The sequence below is a fragment of the Pecten maximus genome, chromosome 15 (assembly GCF_902652985.1).
Source record: "Pecten maximus chromosome 15, xPecMax1.1, whole genome shotgun sequence".
Classification (NCBI taxonomy): Eukaryota; Metazoa; Mollusca; class Bivalvia; order Pectinida; family Pectinidae; genus Pecten; species Pecten maximus.
The window spans coordinates 19,746,772-19,763,311 of record NC_047029.1 but is presented as its reverse complement, the minus strand read 5'-3'; positions in this window follow the sequence as shown (position 1 = coordinate 19,763,311).

Here is a 16,540-nt window from a genome sequence, read left to right as displayed (position 1 = left end):
CGGGCCAGCCTGTTGTAAGACCATCCAAGCCCTTCCTAAATTTAATAGCCCCGGGCCGAAGGGCCTCCTCTGATTTCTACCCATTGAATTCGTACGTACGATTTACTAATTCGTACGTACAGATTACTAATTCGTACGTACGATTTACTAATTTGTATGTACGATTTACTACAATACATATAAGGTCTTATGATGTAAAATTGGTGTTTGCATGTTTATATATCTTTGTATTACGATACTGCATGGATATAACAAAGCGTTTCCTATTCTTGAGACGACACATATATATACACAAGATTACCGGGGAAATGAGAGCTCTTGTAGGGTTACAACAAATTTACCAAATATGGAATGAAGTTACACCTAGGGATGGTACAATTTTTTGTTCTAAAAGTTAGGTGTAGGTATTTCCGTCGTATTCAGTTTGTGCCGACAGTACAGACCTAATATTGGGTCTCTAGGCCCTTTGGTTATCAAGAAGAAGTTGTTTAAAGAGTTTAGCTCATTTGACCTTGAATGAAGGTTGAGGTCATACATTTGAAAAAAACTTGGTAGCCCTTTATCCTAGCTTGCTACAGACCTAATACTGGGTCTCTGGGTATTTTGGTTATCAAAAAAGAAATGTTTAAAGATTTTAGCATATTTGACCCCCCCTGACATTGAATGCAGGTCAAGGTCACTCATTCGAACAAACTTGGTAGCCCTTTATCTCAGGATGATACACACCTATTAGGTATCTGGTCCTTTTGGTTGGAAGATGTTGTTTAAAGATTTAAGAATAATTGACTCCTGTGACCTTGAATGAAGGTTGAGGACATCAATTTGAAGAAACTTGGTAGCCCTTCATCCCAGCATGTTACATACCTATTATGTCTCTGCGCCTTTTGGTTATCAAGAAGTTGTTTAAAGGTTTTAGCATATTTGACCTTGAATGAAGGTTTAGGTTATCGATTTGAACAAACTTGGTAGCCCTTTATTCCAGCATGCTACGGACCTAATATTGGGTCTTTTGGTTATCAAGAAAAAGTTATTTGAATATTTCACCATATTTGAACCATGTGACCTTGAATGAAGGTCAAGGTCATACATTTCAGCAAACTTGATAACTCTTCATCCAAGCATACTTCAGAATAACATTTGGTCCCAGGGTCTTTTGGTTATCAAAAACAATGTTTAAAGATTTAAGATAATTTGACCCCTCTGACCTTGAATGTAGGTCAAGGTCATCCATTTGAACAAACTTGGTAGCCCTTTATCCCAGCATGCTATAGATTTAATATTATGTCTCTTTGTCTTTTAGTTATCAAAAAGAAGCTATTTACATTATTTAGCATAATTGACCTCTGTGGCCTTGATTGAGGGTCAAGATCATCCATTTGAACAAACTTGGTAAGCATTTCATCTCTAGGCTTTTTGCTTTGTAGCCCTTCATCCCTGTATTCTACAGACCTATTAGGTCTCTAGACCTTTTGGATATCAAGAATAAGTTGTTTAAAGATTTTAGCATATGTGAACCCTGTGACCTTGAATTGAGGCCAAGGTCATCCATTTGAACAAACTTTGTAACCCTTAATCCCCGCATGCTACAGACATAAGATTAGGTATCTGATTCTTTTGGTTATCAAAAAATAGTTGGTTAAAAATTTAGCATATTTGACCCCTGTGACCTTGAATGAAGGTCAGGGCCATCCATTTGAACAAACTTTGAGAACCATTCATCCAAGCATACTACAGACCTAATACTTGGTATCTGGGTCTTTTATTTATCAAAAAGAAGTTATTAAAAATTTAAACATATTTACCCCCCCCCCTTCTGACCTTAAATGATGGTCAAGTTCATTCAATTGAACAAATTTTGTAGCCCTTCATCCCTTATTCTACAGAACTTTTTTCTCATCTAAGATGATCAAGGCATGTCAATATTAGGATCGCTGCAAAAGATACTATTTTTCATTGACCTTGACCTTCATTCAAGGTCTAATAATCAAATAGATAAAAAATTTAAAACTATTCTTTCAAGTCAGGTTCTTTGTCCTTGCGTTTTATTCCTTGCTCAGTACATTGCGTAGTTATGGTCGGGGCTAACTTTCCCCCAAAACATGTCATCAGAAAAATATATCAAGCTCAAGGTCCCAGAATGACGTCAATTCAATATATGTATAAATAAAAATCAAAATGAGTGGCTTTTTTCATTTCATGCTAAAATGAAATAGCTTTTCATTGACCTTGACCATCGTTCAAGGTCACGGAGGTCAAATGATCAAAAGTTTTAAATTCTTTCTAAAAATGTTTATTTTGATCACATATAGAAGACTATTATCTTTTAAAGATATTTGCAACGTTTCAAGGTTGAGTCGTAAGAAATACTGCAGAAACAGCACTTTAAAAAACCCGTCTCCCGCCAAAATTCAAAATTATCATCAAATTACACTTTATATCTTTTCCTCCAATTCTCTTACCCATACAGACTTTATAATTAGCACATTTATAACATGAATAGCTAGCAACAAAGGCATGAAAATTGTTGACCTTGACTTCGTTGATCAAGGTCATGGTCAAGGTTCAAAGTCAATGACCGATTAGAGAAGAGAAACGTAGCGAAAACGAAGAGAAAAGGACTTACAGTTATTCTGCACAGATGAGAATAAGTCGGGTAATATGCACATGTGTTTTTAGACAGATTGCATTGTTATTCTTATTTGAGATTTGAAATAAGTAAAATCTGATAGACAATTATTGTTCGGGTACATAGGTGGTATACTAGGGTGTTGGCTATTTGCTATTAGGTAAAGTTACATCAGTACCATAGTTCTGTGTGCATGTTGAAATTGGTAGAATATTATGCAAATAGACTCGGTGCACAACACGTTCACTAGATTTAAAAACTAGAACTTTGGAAATTTGGTTAATTCAGAGTAGAATCCTCATAACCGTAGTTACTCGCAGCTTTTATTTCCATACTGATACGTGTATATAAGCGACTGGAAATATACCATGAAGGACGAAAAATGGTTAGGAGACACTGTGTTTTAAAGAAGCTGAGTTACAACAGTCTGTCACCGCCACGGACCAAGAGTACTTGGACAGAGAGGAGAGGGAGAGGAAGCGTGACCAAGAAAAGGAGTACAGAGAGGAGGAGATACGCAAGCGTGACATCGAGGAGGCCGAGACAAGCTGACAGTTCGAGTTGGAAAAGCTCAGAATGCAGGCTGACATTGAAATGGCTGGACTAAAGATGGAGCAAGAGAGACGTAAGATGTCAAGGTCAAACTCTGAAGAGGCTAGGTCAAGGTCACTGCAACCTAAACTACCTAAGTTGATGAACAAAAGGATGATATGGATGCCTTTTTAGAGAGATTTGAGAAGTTTGCCATAGCAAAGAAATGAAATACAAATATCTGGGATGCGAGTCTCAGTCTACTGTTCACTGGTAAAGGACTACACATCTATTCAAGCATGCCATCGACACAGATTAATTATTATTATGATTAAGTTGAAGAAGGCACTGCTCAGAAGACATTAGCTAACCGAGGATGGATTTCATTCGAAGTTTAGGAGTAAGCCAGAGAAGGCTGAAACTGCCGTCCAGTTTGTGGCGAGGTCAACACGATATTTGATGAGATGGGTTCTGATGTCAGAGATTGAACATTCATTTGAGGGATTAACAGACCTGCTTATCAGGGAGCAATTCATCCAGACTTGTTGATCAGATATGTATCTTTTCCTCAGAGAGAAGGCACCAAAGGAAAGCTAGAATAACAAAGACACTCGTAGAAATATTTTGTAGAGTCGGTTTTCCGAAGGAAATACTAAGTGACAGAGGGACACAGTTCACCTCAGGACTCATGGAGGAGGTGTGCAGACTGGTGTCGGTCAAACAACGTAAAACCTGAAGTACCACGGTTGGTGTGAGAGGATGATTGGAGTTTCTGAAGAGCATTTTAAAGATCTGCCATGAACGACCACAATATTAAGACCGATATATTCCCGCTTTATAATTGCCATACAGGGGAATCCCGCAAGCAAGTACTGGGTTCTCGCCATTTTAATTACTGTACGGGAGGACAGAGAAAGTCTACTTAAGTCACAAACACCACTATGATAAGAGAACAAAGAACCGTCGGTTCGAGGTCGGATAAATGGTGCTGGTGTTATTACCAACAGACAACAACAAACTGTCGCCAGGATGGTTGACTAATACCCCCGCAATCTGAACGAGTCAATAGTTAATTGGAACTCTTAATTAGAGGCTAACTAAGATAACCCAGTCCATGGCATGTATCTGTATGTTGAGGGGGCCACAATTTAACGAAAGCAAAATATAATCACCAACTAAAAAATAGAATCATTTATTCAAGTTATTATGTTATCAAAAATTTGAATTATATATTTATTTTCTGATACCATTTAAATTTCATTTAAGTATGATAATCATATTGGAGTTATCTCCCTTCAATTGAATACATTTTAATTTAGATGGCTATTTTTGTTTTGTTATGTTTTGTGTATGTACTGTTAATTAATGTCTATATTTTGTACCACTGTGTTGTTCTTAGGGAGAAGACTTATATAGGCAATGCCTGATGTCTAATCCCTTTGACAATTGTATTTTTGTCAATAAAATTGTTTGAAATTGAAACCTAGTAATATAGTGACCAGTTGCCGTAGCAACCATAATTCTGAGGAAAAGAAAATGTGATGCATATGATCCTCTATATTTGTGTGAAGTTTCAATGATTTGGCCCTTCAGTTTAGGGGGAGTTGTCCGGACTAACTTAAAGTTATGGTTCTTATCGGAAAACCGGTTTATAGTGACCAGTTGCCATAGCAACCATAATTGTGAGAAAAAGAAAGTGGCTAGCACATCTACATATGATCATTAATATGTGTGTGAAGTTTCGTTGGAATCGGCCCATCGATTTAAGAGGAGTTGTCGGGACAAAATGTGTCTACAGACAGGCGAACGGACGGACGGACGGACAACCTGATTCCAGTATACCCCCTAACTTCGTTGCGGGGGTATAACAATCAAAATGCATCATGTGAATCTAATGAAGTTATATGTTAAGGGTGTAGACAACAAAACAAAATGTAAAGCAACATGTCCAGTAGAATCAGCAAAAGAGACAAAAAACAGGTCAGAGAATTCCTTGGACTCGCGGGATCTATCGGAAACTCGACCCAAACTTTGCAGATATCGCAAAACCACTCTCGGACCTCAACAAGAGAGGAACACCAAATCAGGTAGATTGGGGACCAGAAGAGGACAACGCATTCAGATGTCTAAAGGACTTCTTGATCAAAGCCACTGTTTAGGGCTGTCATACCTTTCAAAAACGTTTATTGTTTAGTCTGACGCCTCAGATACTGGTTTAGGTTTTGTTGTACTACACGAAAACGCTGAAGGTATATTTCCAGTCGCATTTGCAAGTAAGAAGTTACTTGACAGAGAAAGGAATTATTCTGCTATCGAAAAAGAATGTTTAATAATTGTCGTTGTTGTCAAGAAATTTCAAATGTACACAGATCATAGGCCTTTGGTGTATATCCAAAAGAGCAAGATAGAGAGTATTAGGATTTTGCGGTTCGCATCGTTCTTGCAGAGCAACAAATTCCGCATGAAAATGATTAAGGGATTAGAAAATGTAGCTGCAGATTATCTAAATAGGCAGTATTACATTGGTTGATCTGTTCCCTACAACACATAGTTGTATAGATTAATTGACGTATAACATGTTTGCAGGATTTATGTTTTAATTTATACTTAATGTTGTAAAAATTCATCAGTTAAGTATTTTCAGAAATAGGAGGTTTTCAGAATAAATATTCGTGTATTATTGTTAAAAGGTAGATGTAGTATATGTTACTTAGTGTGTCGAACAGTCGAACTTTACACCACTGCAATACATTAGAATATAGTTTTATTAGATTATGGTGCGGGACCTGTACATCAGTGCAGGCGCAGTTGCCGCCCTTTGTAGTTTCGTTTTCGATAATGCAAGAGGATTTCAGAGGGAATTTGAGCTTGGCATAGACGAGATGGAAGGGGTAGTGGTTGGACTCGGCATATATGATTATACAATGGACAGTCATGTGATAGAGAGATGTGATGATGAGCAACCAGATCCAAGAGTAAAGTGTTGGGTAAGCCAGTCTTCCCGAAATGATACACACCTGTGTGCAGGGTTACGTGTGCAGCAGTGAAAATCAGGTCATTGCCCCGGGCGGCGTGTTTCAGTGAAGACTGTTAGCGTTATTGTTTATTGACACTCCTGTAAATGTTAAAATGTACGCGAATCCTCCTGATATCATTTTGCAGTCCAACCTAAATACCGTTCAGTATACCCACAGAAAGACCCCGAATCTGCACAAGGCGAATATTGGGGTCTGGGTCTCGTTTCCTAGTTTCGTGTGATCTCCGCTTTTGATAGCTGTATGTGATACAGTTATTCAAATATAAACTTACCTTCACCTCGGCATTTTCTTTCTGTAATAAATAGTATAATGTGATTGAGAAATAATGTTTTGAAAAGCGTAACATATTGTAGAATTGTTTATATTCCATTGATGTTTCATTTAACTCAATTATCCACTCAGGACAGATTCGAATCGTTATAGGAAATTCAGGCCTACGTCAGCTGTGATTTGAGAACTAGGAAGTGTTTGTTTGACACTTATTAATATTCATATACCGTATTTATTGGCGATATCAAAAGTTGTTTTCAAAATTGCTTACCTTTATGTCTTTTATCTCTGTCTACAAAACAACAAACAAACAAAAAAACAAATAAAAAATTATACTTAACAATAACAGAAAAACAATGTGTAAAATATATATATGCATTTTCAAAATTTGATAAAACGGGTGAAGATATATAGGTAAGTACAATCATAAAAGGGCCAGGTCCGAAACGTAAACGTCTTTTGCTTCATCTATGGTTCCTATCAATGAATTGAGGTAAAATCATCAAAATAATCTCAATTAAAGCACAAATATCCCTTGTCCCGATACATTACACAAGTTACATTTAACTTGAAGATACAATAAGCATTATATTTTTGGTCCAAAAGATCGAGTTCTTAATATATTAGTCTGTGTTAAAATTAAGTTCAAGTATTCGCCATCGACAACATTTGTTGTTAAATGTCCGTGAGGCAAATTCAGGTACATTTTGTTGGGTTAACACATTAATCATACCAGTACATGGTATATACAGCTATATCATGTATGCATAATGGTGTCTTAAGTCAAAGATCGATTTTGACATTATATGTATTAGAGAGTTAAAGACATCCGCTAAGGTGCAGAACTAGGGTAAACCATTCACCTTGTCGCCAAAATTTAACCGACATGATTTTTCAACACTATAGTTTTTCTTGAGCGTAAACACATCAAAAGTGCAAACGACCCGAAGTCTAGTTGTCTAGTTATATCACATGCAGATCCAAGACTTCTCAGGTTGAAGAATTTTCCTTTTCTGGGACTTGACCTGTTTATGTTATACGTTGGTGTGATTTAAGAATTGAAGGGCTTAACTAATAATAAGCATAATTATCATTGAAATCGTGTGAGATGGAATGCTAATGATGATAATAATAACGAGAAGAATTCAGTGTTTTATAAACCGCTTTGTCACAGCAATATAGCCGTTTCAAAGCGGTTCACAAATGATGGCGATAACTTGAGTGGAATTATCCGACCTTACACACTGGTGAAATTTCTTACACACTTCTCTTGATGTGTACTCACAACGATATCACGAGACTATTCATTTTTAAAAATAAACATTTACATCGTTAAATAACGTGTCTGATACCCTTTTACTGAAATGTTAGATAGAATCAAGAAGCTTGTTATCCGGAAAGTAAGGAGTTGTGATCGGGGAGACATCAAGGGTATTGATGAAGAATTTTCTTAAATAATCAGTGTGCTAAATATACCAACATTTTGAATTAATTTGAAACTAATTCCGTTATAGTTGAACCTTAAAACTGCATTAACGTTAACTTTTATATCTCAAGCAGTGCACGTTTGACAGGAATTAGTGGTTAAACGTAGAACCAAAGGACATTGAGTGGTTAATATCACACTCGAAATGTTTTATCTGAAGCTTATGCAAACGTCATTTTGATATCTTGAACGAACGTTAAATGAATGTATTATTGTATGTGATACAGCTATTTAAATAACACCTCACCTTCAGCTCAGCATTTTCTTTCTGTAATAAATAATATAAAGTGACTTAGAAATAATGGTTTGAAAAGCGTAACATATTGTAGAATTGTTTATATTCCATTGATGTTTCATTTAACTCAATTATCCACTCAGGACAGATTCGAATCATAATAGGAAAAATAGGCCTTACTCCAGCCGTCATTTGAGAACTAGGAAGTGTATGTTTGACACTTATTAATATTCATATACCATATAATTGGCGATATCAAAAGTTGTTTTTAAAATTGCTTAGCTTTATTTCCTTCATATCCTCCTGGATGGAATAAAATGAAATAAAATAATTCTACTTTCTCAACCAGATACAAATAATGTGTAAAACAGTCCATGTATTTTAAAAATCAGTAAAATGGGTGAAGATATGAACAAAACATTGATTTATAGTTGCTTAGTATTAATCATACTAGTGGTGTACACAGATATACTTTATGTATGCGCAACGGTGTCTTCAGTAAGATATCGATTATGACATTATGACATTATGACAGTTTAAAAGTTAAGTTTGCTAGGTTTATTCATTACAGTAAATGTTCTAGCCCTTCATTCCAGCAAAACAATGACCTTAAATCAGGACTCTTCGCTATCAAGAAATCATTGCCGCTTTGACCTTAAATCCTTGAATGTAGGTCAAGGTAATTCATTTGAACAAACTTGGTAGCGCTTTGCCCCAGAATGCTACAGGCCAAATATCAAGTTCGTGTGTCTTTTGGTTGTTGAGAAGATATCATTTTAAGATTTTAGCCTATTTTACCCATGTGACATTGAATGTAAATAAAGGTTATTCAATTGTATAAAGTTGGTAGCCCTTCACCTCAGCATGCTATAATCCTCATATCAAGTCCCTGGGCCTCTTGGTTATAAAAAAATTTGTAAGAATTTTTAAGGGTTTGATCAATTTCGACTCCTGTGACCTTAAATAAAGGTCAAGGTAATCCATTTGAGCAAACTTGGAAGTTCTTTACCTCAGCATTCTACATGCCTACAATAAAATCCCTGGGCCTGTAAGTTATTGAGGAGGTGGTTTGAAGATTTGGAAGACTTGGTAGCCTGTCAACCAAGCATGCTGCAGGCTAATATCTAGTCCCTGTGCCTCTTGGTTATTGAAAAAAGGTTGATTGAAATATTTTAGCCATTTTGACCAATGTGACTTCAATGTCATTCATTTGAACAAATTTAATAGCCCTTCAACCTAGCATACTACAGACACAATATGAAGTCCCTGGGCCTCTCTGTTATTGAGAAGAAGTTGTTTGAAATGTTCTAGCCATTTTGACCGATGTGACTTTGAATGAAGATCAATGTCATTCATTTGAACTAGTGTGATAGCTCTTCAACATAACATGCTACAGACACAATATCAACTCTAAAGGCGTCTTGGTTATCAAGAATAAAGTGTTTAAAGATTCCAGCATATTTGACCCCTGTGACCTTGAATGTAGGTAAAGGTCATTCATTTGAACTAACTTTGTAGCCCTTCAACCCAGCATGCTACATGCCTAATATAAAGTCCCTGGGCCTCTAAGCTATTGAGAAGGTGGTTTGAAGATTATAGCCTATTGGACTACTGTGACCTTAAATATATTTCAAGATCATTCATTTGAACAAACGGGATATCCCTTCACCAAAACATGTTACAGGCCAATACGAATTCCATCGGCCTCTTGGTTATTGAGAAGAAGTTGTTTGAAATATTTTAGCCATTTTGACCAATGACCAATGTGACTTTAAATGAAGCTCAATGTCGTTCATTTAAACAAATATGGTAGCCCTTCAACCTAGCATGCTACCTGCTTCATATATCAAGTCGCTGGGCGTCTTTGTAATTGAGAAGGCGTTTGAAGATTTTAGCCTATTTGACCAATGTGACCTTGAATGAAGGTTAAGGTAATAGACTAGAACAAATTTGATAGCCCTTCAACCTAGCATGCTACAGACACAAAATCAACTACAAAGGTCTCTTACTTATTGAGAAAAGTGTTTAAAGAGTTGGAGATTGGAGACCTGTGACCTTAAGTATATATATGTCAAGATAATTCATTTGAACAAACGTGGTAGCCCTTTACCCAAGCATGCTACCTGCCTCATATATCTAGTCCCTTGGCCTCTTGGTTATTGAGAAGTCGTTTGAATGTTTTAGCATATGTGACTGATGTGACCTTGAATGAAGGTCAAGGTAATTCATTTGAACAAATTGATAGCCCTTCAACCTAGCATGCTACAGACACATTATTAAGTTCCAGGACATCTTTGTTATTGAGAAGTTGTTTGAAAGGTTTTAGCCTATTTGACCAATGTGACCTTGCATAAAGGCCAATGTCATTGATTTGAACAAATTGATAGCCCTTCAACCTAGCATGCTACAGGCCCAATATCAAGTTCCTGGGCATCCTTGTTATTGAGAAGAAGTTGTTTGAAGATTTTAGCCATTTTGACTAAAGTGATATTGAATGAAGGTCAAGGTCATTAATATGTAACAAATATGGTAGCCGATTATTCCAGCTTCCTACATGCACAATATTAAGTCCATGGGCCTGTAGGTAATTGAGAAGAAGTTGTTTAAAGATTTTACCCATTTTGACCCGTGCGACCTTGTATGTAGGTTAAGGTCATTCATTTGAACAGAATTGGTAGCACTTCACCCAAGCATGCTACAGGTCAATATCAAGTCCCTGGGCCTCTTGGTTATTGAGAAGTTGTTTGAAATATTTTAGCCATTTTGACCAATGTGACTTTGAATGAAGGTCAATGCTATTCATTGTAACAAATATGGTATCCCTTATCAACAGCATGCTACATGCCGAAAGAAAGTCCCTGGGCCTTTACGTTATCGAGGAAGTGGTTTGAAAATGTTAGCCTATTGGACTCCTTTGACCTTACATATAGGTCAAGATCATTCATTTGAACAAATTCGGTAAACCTTCAACCAAGCATGCTACAGACCAATATCAAGTCCCTGGGCCTCTTGTTTATTGAGAAGTCGTTTGAATATTTTAGCCTATTTGACCAATGTGAACGTGAATGAACGTCAAGGTCATTCATTTGAACAAATTAATACCCCTTTAACCTAGCATGCTTCATACACAATATGAAGTCCCTGGGCCTCTTTGTTATCAAGATTTCAGCATATTTGACCCCTTTGACCTTGAATATAGGTCAGGGTTATTCATTTTTTTCATTTTGGAGCCCTTCACCCCAGCATGCTAAAGGCCAATATCAAGTCCCTGGGCCTCCTTGTTATTGAGAAGTTATTTAAAATGTTTTAGCCGTTTTGACCAATGTGAGTTTGAATGTAGGTCAAGGTCATTCATTTGAACAAATATGATAGCCCTTCACCCCAGCGTGCTACATGCCTAATATAAAGGCCCTGGGCCTCTAAGTTATTAAGTTAGTGTTTTGAAGATTTTAGCCATTTTGACCCCTGCGACCTTGAATGTAGGTCAAGGTCATTCATTTGAACAAAATTGGTAGCCCTTCACCCAAGCATGCTACAGGTCAATATCAAGTCCCTGGGCCTTTTGGTTATTGAGAAGTTGTTTGAAATATTTTAGCCATTTTGACCAATGTGACTTTGAATGAAGGTCAATGCTATTCATTGTAACAAATATGGTATCCCTTCACAACAGCATGCTACATGCCGAAAGAAAGTCCCTGGGCCTTTACGTTATCGAGGAAGTGGTTTGAAAATGTTAGCCTATTGGACTCCTTTGACCTTACATATAGGTCAAGATCATTCATTTGAACAAATTCGGTAAACCTTCAACCAAGCATGCTACAGACCAATATCAAGTCCCTGGGCCTCTTGTTTATTGAGAAGTCGTTTGAATATTTTAGCCTATTTGACCAATGTGAACGTGAATGAACGTCAAGGTCATTCATTTGAACAAATTAATACCCCTTTAACCTAGCATGCTTCATACACAATATGAAGTCCCTGGGCCTCTTTGTTATCAAGATTTCAGCATATTTGACCCCTTTGACCTTGAATATAGGTCAGGGTTATTCATTTTTTTCATTTTGGAGCCCTTCACCCCAGCATGCTAAAGGCCAATATCAAGTCCCTGGGCCTCCTTGTTATTGAGAAGTTATTTAAAATGTTTTAGCCGTTTTGACCAATGTGAGTTTGAATGTAGGTCAAGGTCATTCATTTGAACAAATATGATAGCCCTTCACCCCAGCGTGCTACATGCCTAATATAAAGGCCCTGGGCCTCTAAGTTATTAAGTTAGTGTTTTGAAGATTTTAGCCATTTTGACCCCTGCGACCTTGAATGTAGGTCAAGGTCATTCATTTGAACAAAATTGGTAGCCCTTCACCCAAGCATGCTACAGGTCAATATCAAGTCCCTGGGCCTTTTGGTTATTGAGAAGTTGTTTGAAATATTTTAGCCATTTTGACCAATGTGACTTTGATTGAAGGTCAATGCTATTCATTGTAACAAATATGGTATCCCTTCACAACAGCATGCTACATGTCGGGTATAAAGTCCCTGGGCCTTTACGTTATCGAGGAAGTGGTTTGAAAATATTAGCTTATTGGACTCCTTTGACCTTACATATAGGTCAAGATCATTCATTTGAACAAATTCGGTAAACCTTCAACCAAGTATGCTACAGACCAATATCAAGTCCCTGGGCCTCTTGTTTATTGAGAAGAAATCATTTGAATATTTTAGCCTATTTAACCAATGTGAACGTGAATGAACGTCAAGGTCATTCATTTGAACAAATTAATAGCCCTTTAACCTAGCATGCTACATACACAATAGGGAGTCCCTGGGTCTCTTTGATATCAAGATTTCAGCATATTTGACCCCTTTGACCTTGAATATAGGTCAAGGTTATTCATTTGAACAAACTTGGGAGTCCTTCACCCCAGCATGCTAAAAGCCAATATCAAGTCCCTGGGCCTCCTTGTTATAGAGAAGTTATTTGAAATGTTTTAGCCATTTTGACTAATGTGAGTTTGAATGTAGGTCAAGGTCATTCATTTGAACAAATATGGTAGTCCTTCACCCCAGAGTGCTACATGCCTAATATAAAGACCCCGGGCTTCTAAGTTATTAAGTTAGTGTTTTGAAGCTTTTATCCTATTGGAGTTCTGTGACCTTTAATATAGGTCAAGATCATTCATTTGAACAAACTTGGTAGACCTTCACCCAAGCATGCTACAGAACAATAACAAATTTCTGGGTCTCTTGGTTATTGAGTAGATGTTGTTTGAAATATTTGAGCCATTTTGACCAATGTGACTTTGAATAAAGGTCAATGTAATTCATTTGAAAAAATATGGTAGCCCTTCCACTCCAGCATGCTACCTGCCTCATATATCAAGTCCCTGGGCGTTTTGGTTATCGAGAAGAGGTCGTTTGAAGAATTTAGCCTATTTGACCAATGTGACCGAGAATGAACGTCAAGGTCATTCATTTGAACAAATTGATAGCCCTTTAACCTAGCATGCTCTATACACAATATGAAGTCCAAAGGCCTCTTTGTTATCAATATTTCAGCATATTTGACCCTTGTGACCTTGAATATAGGTCAATTTCATTCATTTGAACAAACGTGGGAGCCCTTCACCCCAGCATGCTAACCTCAGATTTGTTTTAAGATCATTCATTTGAACAAACTTGGTAGACCTTCACCCAAGCATGCCTACAGGCCAATATCATGTCCCTGGGCCTCTTGATTGTTGGGAAGATGTTGTTTGAAATATTTGAGCCATTTTGACTAATGTGACTTTGAATAAAGGTCAAGGTCATTCATTTGAACAAATATGTTAGCCCTTCACCCAAGCATCCTACGTGGTAGCCATTTTACCCATTACACGCCTAATATCAAATCCCTGGGCGTCTTGGTTATTGAGAAGAAGTCGTTTGAGAGTTGAAGCCTATGTGACCCATGTGACCCAGGTAGCCCTTCAACCCAAACATGCTACAGGCGCAATATCAAGTCACTGTGCCTCTTGGTTATTAAGACGTTTAAAAAGTAGATATTGACCCCTTTGACCTTGAATGAAGGTCAAGGTCATTCATTTGAACAAACTCTGTAGCCCTTCATCGTTGCATGAGACATGACCAGTATCAGGTCTCTAGGCCTCTTGGATTTTGAGAAGTTGTTTAAAGGAAAACGTTGATGCCAAGGTCGACAGTGTTTTGTCTGTTAACTTGTTGAGTGCAAGGCGCAAGTCGATCAGAATGTCAAAATCTGTTTTTTTCATTTCTGTCCATTCCGTCGCAAAAAGTGCACATGCGCAGTGAGATTTAATATTGATTTATGGGAAAAAAATAAAAAATACTTTAAAATTCGTCTCCTATAGGCGACTAAGATATTTTGACGCAATGAATCTGTGAATGCACCCCCCCAAGGATGTTGAATTAGTACATACGGACTAACGACGGACGCCGCACCACGGCATAAGCTTCGGGCAGGTGAGAAGTGTATCTGGGGGGGGGGGGGGGGGGGGGGGGGGGGGGGGGGGGGGGGGGGGGGGGGGGGGGCAATAAAACCCCTGCGGCTGAACTCTCATATAGAATTTGACCAATTTGAAGCCTCCGTGTGACTGCTATGACACTGAAACCCATGTTGTTTAATTCGAATTCCCGTAATACCACTATTTACCACTTTTCATCCAAATCAATATATAAACTTCAACCAATCAGAAGCCTCCGTATGGTTGATATACCAACTGTAATCGTTATCAAATAATGTCTAAATATTCACCAATTTAGAAAATGATTATGATAGTAATGATGATTAGGATGAAGGATTGTGATGATTATGTTGATGATGATGATGATGATGATGATGATGAGACAATAATTATGATAATTATTATGAATGATTATGATGAATGATTATGATTGATGATAATGATGATGATGATGATGATGATGATGATGATGATGATGATGAGACAATAATTATGATTATTATTATGAATGATTATGATTGATGATAATGATGATGATGATGATGATGATAGAACTCATGATGATGATGATGATGATGATGATGATAATGATGATGATGAAAATGTTGAATGTGATGATGATGATGATGATGATTGTGAAAATGTTGAATGTGATGATGATGATATGCTCTAGTTAATATTAAACAAATAATAGACGATTAACGAGAAAGATGATGATTTTGATGAAGGATGGGAATGATAATGGAATGAATTGTTTACTTGTATGTGAGTGGATATAACATGTATATGTCTTTATTATCAAATGCTTTTGAAAATAAAAAAATTATGAAAAAAAAAATATTCACCAATCAGAAAAAATTTAGCCTGTGGCGATCATCTGGTTGAGCTATCGGAAAATAAAGGGTCAGTTGAACACCCAATGACCTTGATGAACATTGTGTCAAATTCCTAAGTGAAGAACTTAATCATGTATTGGTAATCTTATAACACTGTTAACCCCAACACCTTTAATTTTCTAACGTTACGTTTGATATTCTTACCTTAGCATTAAATTTCTACATGCACTTAATAACCCTGACTTACATTTTAAGATTGATTCCGGCTAAGAAATTAAAGGTTTTGGGGTTACCAGTGAAATACTTCTCCTAATTCTACACAAAATGCTCTTCATTGTTAATTTGTATGATTTGATAAACACAGAAAAAATCCCACCTAAGTTCAGCTTAACATCATGGTGCAAAATATCAGCCAAACTGAAGGTACCATTTTTTCTACCTCAAATCGCAACAATATCCGGCAAATTAGCTCGTGTTTTCATTACGTTCCTTAAGGAACGATAACGGATCTATCACCCCTTACTACACTTCATTCTTTATTTATGTTTCAATGACAGATTTCACAATATTTCAATTTATTTGAAAGTAATTCTTTTGTACATCAATTTAAAACTGTGTTGGATTTCTTTTCTTGTGATTATCGTCATTTTGACGCCTTGCACGAACGTAAAATGAATGCGATACAGCTATTCAAATCTAAACTTACCTTCAGCTCGGCATTCTCTTCCTGTAATAAATAAAGTAAAGCGATTGAGAAATAATTGTTTGAAAAGTGTAAAAGATTGTAAGAATGTTTATATTCCATTGATTGTTTCATTTAAGTCAAGTATCCACTCATGACGAATTCGAATCGTAATAGGAAACTACGCCAGCCGTCATTTGAGAACTAGGAAGTATATGTTTGACATTTGTTGATATTTCTATATAATATGATATGGCGATATTAGACGCTGATTTCAAAATTGCTTAGCTTTACATGCTTATGTTCCATTGTCATATTTCACCAACTTTTCGAATTCATTTTAAACTGATTCTGTTATGA